This window comes from Cololabis saira, chromosome 24, assembly GCF_033807715.1.
Source record: "Cololabis saira isolate AMF1-May2022 chromosome 24, fColSai1.1, whole genome shotgun sequence".
Classification (NCBI taxonomy): domain Eukaryota; kingdom Metazoa; phylum Chordata; class Actinopteri; order Beloniformes; family Belonidae; genus Cololabis; species Cololabis saira.
The window spans coordinates 19,011,536-19,018,625 of record NC_084610.1 but is presented as its reverse complement, the minus strand read 5'-3'; positions in this window follow the sequence as shown (position 1 = coordinate 19,018,625).

The following is a 7,090-nucleotide window of genomic DNA, read 5'->3' as shown; positions in this document are numbered from 1 at the left end:
TTGTTTTAAAGAAGTGGTTGAGTGTGTTTTATGTGGGCTGGAGTTCTTGAATTGCTACTTCCAATCTCCCTTCCTGAACCTGTGAGAATTTAAAACTGAGTGAACCTGTGATTAGCTGTTGGTGTTAGTGCTGGGCGGTATACCGGTTCATACCGAATACCGGTGTTTATTTTTCTTATGATATGAATTTTTCATATACCGTAATACCGGTGAGTATGTACAGTAGCGTACACAACGTTGGGAACGCCGCGCGGCGCTACGTTCCGCCGCGCCGCGGAATGTAGCGCCGCTGGACACTGTTTGTGAGGGGACTGTTTAGCAGTAGTGATGCACCGATTGTTCGGTAACCGAAATTGTTCGGCCAAAAATGGCAAAAAAACACTTTTGGTGTTCGGTGGAATAAGTGGGAAAAAAACCGAACAATTAATAACAGCGTTGTAATATAAGGAAATAGACTGGCCGCTCCCGTAACAGTTGCGCACCACAAACATAAACCGTTGGCCAACCAAAAAGTAACCACATAAGAATTTTACCTAACATTCACCAGGAGGTGGAACCAAAACAACATAATGCTGGGAAATTAAAAAATGTTCAGTTTTTTATGTTCAATAAATATTTTCTACCTTGTAATTTTGTAAAAGATCAGTCAGACAACACTTAAAGTCTTTAAGTGTTGTCTGACTGATTCTCTCACTTCATTAGAATCATAAGTGGCGCCACCTCATTGTAAACGGCATCATTTTGTGAAGCCATGCAAACCTGTATTTATACTAGTGTGGACATTCATGTTTTTCTACAATATTTCCTCATGACAGTAAAATAGGCCATTCTAAGCCAATTTACTGCAGCAATTCCTTTCCAAATCATTAGAAAATGTGGTTAACACCCAGTTGTGCATGAAAAAAAAAAATACTGTGATATACCGTGAAACCGATATAATTTTGAAAAATACCGTGATATAAATTTTTGGTCATACCGCCCAGCACTAGTTGGTGTTTTATATTTTTGAAGATGATGATATTTTTGTAGATTAGATATTAAAGGTCAAGAGTATATAATCCCTACTAAAGGGGACTACAAGACACAGGTTACGGATTGTTTAAGAATATTTTCCAAAAAAGACTCATTTGGGGCATGTAGGTTTTTTGGTATATAATGTCTTATTTGCAGGTAGCGATAGAAATGAGACTGGTGTAGAGAATATTTACTCGATCTGTAATGTTTCTATGAACTGACTTGTGTTAGAAAAGTGAAGTCATTCTGCTGGTTTTGCGAACCACCGTTTTTAATCCCAGCTGTAGAACAAATAAGGTATTTTTAGGCATCGGAATATAGTTTTTAGTTTTGTAAACGTTCAGAAGCTCTGGGTCCCATAACGTGCCTCTTATGGTCTATTCCGAGAAAACGTGCTCCACTCTATTTCTGAGCGTGTACTTATGTTTGCAGCTGTTTCTCTGCCCATTTGACATGGAGCTGACAGGCTGGTATGGTAAATGCAAACATACGGTATATAGTTTACCAGACTTCACAGTACTTCCTCCACGATTCAAATGTGAACTCAGAAAACACAACCCAGCCCAGTCGGCCAGTGCCGGACTACAACTGTGTCAAGATGCAAAACACAATCTGGATCATCCTGGTTTTAGTGAAGATGATCCAGGGGTGTTGAATATCCTCTGCACTTCTCTTCCTGGTAAATAGTTAGGAAGCAATCCAGTGTTTAGTCTTTGTCGTTATCTCTTTACTTGGCAATAAAGCGACAAAAGTGTCTTTTCCCACAGCCTGTGGAGTGGCATGATGGATACCCGATCAGGTCTCTCGCTCACGTTTAATAATGGATGAGATGATGTTGGGTGTTCTTGCTATTTTTAAACTCGCCCTCTTTCTTCTCAGTGTCACATTAAGCCCTCTGGGACTGTTAATAATGAATATTGTACCCCCCACATGCAATAAGTCATCTGCACTCAGAGGCGAGGCCACTGCTGGGTCTGGATGGTTGGAGACATTTACGGCGCTTTTCTACGACTAGTAACTACTCAGCCCAACTCGCCTCGCCTCGGTTCTTTTCCACTAGGGGTCTAACATTCCGAGTAGATACTTTTCTGTAGCTACTCTGCCGAGGTTCTAAGGGGCTGTCGGCTGTATCTGACATCATCACACTACACACTACCGATTGGTCGGGGGGTTGGAGTCAGACGTCTGGGTCAGGAGACGGAAATGAGCGAAAGAGCCACTCTGACGGCCGTTTCTTGTTTATTTTATTCAACAGGCAACGGCAGCAAAAGTCAGTTTCGTGATCCAACTCTGAGGTGCAGATGTTCATAAACCTGGTGGCTGAGGAGAGAATTAAAAAGGGATCTAGACGGGCGATAAGGAACGACCAGATCCACCAGGAGCTCTGTCACTTCATAGCTGCTCACGGCTCCAACTGACTTTTCAGCAGCGCCGAAACAAACTAACAAACAAAAAAAGCGTTGCCACTTGAAGCTACTTTCACTCTCATTTTTTAACTTGATATCAAACACAAGCCACAGACCAAGCAGCACATATATAATCTCTTCTAGGTTCTACATCTTTAGTGTTGTTGTCTTTTTCGTTCTAGTGGCTCCTGGAGCTTTTTCAAAAATGTTTGAAAATGGAAATCGATGGGGGAGGGAAATACATTTTTTGTTTTAATGTGGTTTCTGTAGGAGGACAAACATGACAAAAACATTCTTAACGTTTTCCAATGCTGTAAAAATTTGTAGAATAAATATTACATTTCAACATTTCTGTTAACGAAGATTTGTACGGAAGAGTATTAGGGCCATGCAGGAGAAAAAATATTTGAGAGGGGAAGATTTTTTTTTTTATTGTGCACTTCGAGAAAAAAGTCGAAATGACGAAAAAAAAGTTGAAATGTCGAGATTAATGTTGACATTTCGAGAAAAAAGTCGAAATGATGAGAAAAAAGTTTCAATTTCAAGATTAATGTTGAAACACAATTTTGAGAACATTCGAAATTTCGAGAAAAAAATGGAAATGTCGAGAAAAAAGTTTAAATGTCGACAATGTTCAAGTACGATTTTGAGAAAAAAGTCGAAATGTTGAAGAAAAAAGTCAAGGAGCGAATCATTTGCATTCATTGCCTGAATGTTTGCTCTGTAGTGAGAAGTTGTCCGATAACAAAAAGAGTCATGTGGAAAGACATTAGCTACATTTGCAGCTGAGTAGCCAGTTATAACTAATATAGAAACATGCAGCATGTGTTGCCTTCATTCTAAGGCTTATACAAGACTTTTTATATTTTTTGCGGCTCCAGACATATTTGTTTTTTGTGTTTTTGGTCCAATATGGCTCTTTCAACATTTTGGGTTGCCGACCCCTGGTTTAGATCATACAATCAAATACGTCACAGCAGCTTCACTCCAACCTTCCTACTCCTCCAGATGCTGAATTGTTATGGAAAAGAAACTTGGCCGAGTTGAGTCGAGCTGAGTTGAGTAGAGCTGAGTAGGTACTAGTGGAAAAGCGCCAATAGGCTCACACCAAAGTCGATGCCAAAGCCACTATTGCAGTTTAAGAAAGATGAGATCCAACTTTGGGAGTTGGATCTCATCTCATCAAGTTCTCATCTCATCAAGTTTTCAGCTCTGTTTGTCCTTCCCCCGCTTTGCTGAATTGGACTGTACGTTATGGGAAGACATGTTAGAAAGTTATAAAAGTCTCGTCTCTTCCACTGTGACCCTTGGCTAGAAACGTGAACCCACGAGTGCTCTGTGAAACATTTTTGTGCTACAATAGCAAGGATCAGCAGTTTCCTCTGTGGGACGTAACTTAAGAGTCATCTCCATTCCAGAGGATTAGGCCTGATGTAGAGCATCAAAAGCTGGCAGAGATAATCTGCAGATTTGTAAATGCATTAGTACTGCTGACCTATATCTTTCCATGATACGGGAACTGTGATGGAGCTCGGTGTCTGGCTCTCGACCGCTGGGCTCTGTGGTCCTGAGTCCCCATGTTCTCCAGGGGTGGGGTTTCCACCACTCCTTTCTTTAGGCTTCCTCATGCTCTGTTTCATCCTCACCCTCGCTCTGAGGGGAACACCTGTGGGCCCGTTTGGTACCTGCCTTCCTGAAATCTTCAAAAATGGTGTCATGATTCATTTTCACGGAACACGGTAGAATTCAGCATCAGCATAACAAAATATTAGAGGCATGATTGGACTTGTTGCTGGTTGGTTTTCAGCCAGTTGAGAAATGGCGCTGTAAACACCCTCCAGGGCCTGTGAGAGCAGCACTTGTTTGATTATCACGTCTTTCTTTATGCTTCTGTTCCTGCTACATGGCCTGCAGTGTTGATTTAGTTGAGCATGTGAGGGAGGTTTGAGCCTGTTGGAACATTTCTCACATCTTGAGGTTTCTTACAGCTCAGGTTTAGTTCATCACTGCACCTCGGGTTTAGTTCATCACTGCACCTCGGGTTTAGTTCATCACTGCACCTCGGGTTTAGTTCATCACTGCACCTCGGGTTTAGTTCATCACTGCACCTCGGGTTTAGTTCATCACTGCACCTCGGGTTTAGTTCATCACTGCACCTCGGGTTTAGTTCATCACTGCACCACAGTTTTAATTAAGAATATATGAAAACTCCTAAAGTCAACGCAATTCAACATTAGTTAAAAACTAGAAATGTAGTTCCTACTCATGTCGTGTCTTTTTTTTCTTTTGATCATTAATGTATTGCAACAGTCTGGGATTAATGAAGTGTTGCTACAAAAAAGGCTCTAGCAAAGTGTGGGAAGGAAACAAACTCGATGGATGTGGAGGTGAATCCAAGACTACCACCCTACACTACCACCCTACACTACCACCCTACACTACCACCCTACACTACCACCCTACACTACCATCCCAGACTACCACCCTATACTTCCATCCCAGACTACCACCCTAGACTACCACCCTAGACTACCACCCTAGACTACCATCCTAGACTAACACCAGCACGCAGCTCCTGAGGCTCCGGCCTGCAAACATGCACAAAAGAGAAAAAGGGGGCCAGCACAAGAAACTACAGGAACGATGGACAAAAATGATGGCTATGAGATACTTAAAATAAAAATGTGCAAATCTCATGAACCCTTATTTGATTCCCAACAAAACATGAACAACATATTTTCAGGGAAAACGTCAGCGAGTTTTTGTTTCATGATTCACAAAATGTTTTCTGTTGGTGAAAGGTCTTGAATGCATGCAGGCGAGCACCCAGAGTACCCAGAGCGTTTAGCATAGTCTAGCTGAAATATGCACGGCCTTCTCTGAAAGAGACGTTGCTCTAACACCTCTATGTACAGGATCGATGGAGCCTTTTCAAATGTGTAAGCTGCCCATGCAAAAGGCACCCCACAGAGTCCCACTGAACCCCACACAACCCCACACGACCCCACACAGCCCCACACAGCCCCACACAGCCCCACTGAACCCTACACAACCCCACACAGCCCCACACAGTCCCACACAGTCTAAAAGAACTTCAAATTTTGATTCCTCTGACCACAGAGCAGTTTTCTATTTTAAAAGATCTTTGGTCCGGAGAAGACGGCAGCGTTTGTGTTGCATGTGTGGATCCTACGGGGAACTCTGGAAGAGTTCCTGAGCCCTGCAGAGATTTCCAGGATCATGTCTGCTTTTCACGCAGTGCTGAACCGAAGATCATGAGCATCCAGTTTTGACCCCAGGCCACGTCCCCTGCGTACTGAGATTCCTTCTGTTTCCCTGACTCTTTTGATGGAAACTGCAGATGGAAGCATCTTCAAAGTCTTGACACTGACGACAGTTCTCCTGAAACTGTTTCACAGCTTCTTAACGCATCTTGTTGCAGATCGGCGAACCTCTACCCATCTTTACATCTGAGATGCTGCTTTTAAACCCACTCGTGTTACTGACCTGACCTGTTACCGGTTTGCCTAATTAGTTGTCAAATCCTCCAGTTGTTTTTCATTCATGCCAAGTACTGTCCTAGCCTTTTGTCACCCGTTAAAATCAGCTCATATTCGCTGGGAAATGGCAAACTGTTATGATATGTTTGTGTTCTGTTGGGAATAAAATACGGGTTTATGAGATTTGCAGTTCATTGAATTTTGCTTGTATTTACATTTCACACAGCCTCACCACTGTTGGAGGTAGAGTTGCACCAGCACCAGCTTGATACAGCTGAACCGATGGCCTCGAGCACAAAAGGAAGCAATAATTGAAGGAATTATTTTTGACAAGACGCAGCCGTTAACTGAAAGTTTTCCAGCTGATTACCTTGTTGAAGCTTAAAAAGTATGCTTGAAGTTTTCCACAATAAGTGTTCTGAGCAAAGCTTCCATAATTACACATCTCTTGAGTTTCTTTTTTATTGCTATTTATTTTTTGGTAGGGTACAGGCGTGCAGGTACTATGACATCATATTCTCATTTATTTTTGTTCTCTCAGACCTGGAGGCAGCAAAAAGAGGTCAGATAAAGTGTGAGTCACCAGTCCAGAGCAGCTGCAGAGCTGTGATTAGCCTGTTGGGGGCAGCACTGATGCACGTCCTGCGTCCTGGCATTCCACAGGATACCCATGAGAAATGATCATGCTGTAAGAATGTAGACATGTAAAGACAGGGGCTTGTACATTTTCAGAACAATGGAGAGGTGTTGTTGGAGGCACATGTAACACATGCGTTTCTCCTTAAATCAGACTATAACTTTGCATTTCACCCTAAATTCTCACATAAGTCTGCTGCAATGTCTTTGATTGATGTTTTCATGCAATAAGGAAGACGCTGACGTTTGCTGGCATTAGTCAAAGCTGTCCACCAGAAAAAACTTTCTTGAAAACTGGTGCCAGGTGCTAACCTTTATCCGTTTTCATCGTTAATCGTCTGCTTTTTCTTAAGTCAAGATGGTGTGGTACCACTGGTTCTTTTTATTAAAACTTGGTTGGAGACTGCTAATGCTTTAGCCATTACATTCATGATTAAGGAAAGAAGATTGAAGGTGTCTGTGATGCATGTTTTTATTGTAAACATATTGGTTATAATTAATGATCATATGCCACTAGAGTCATTTAGCAACATA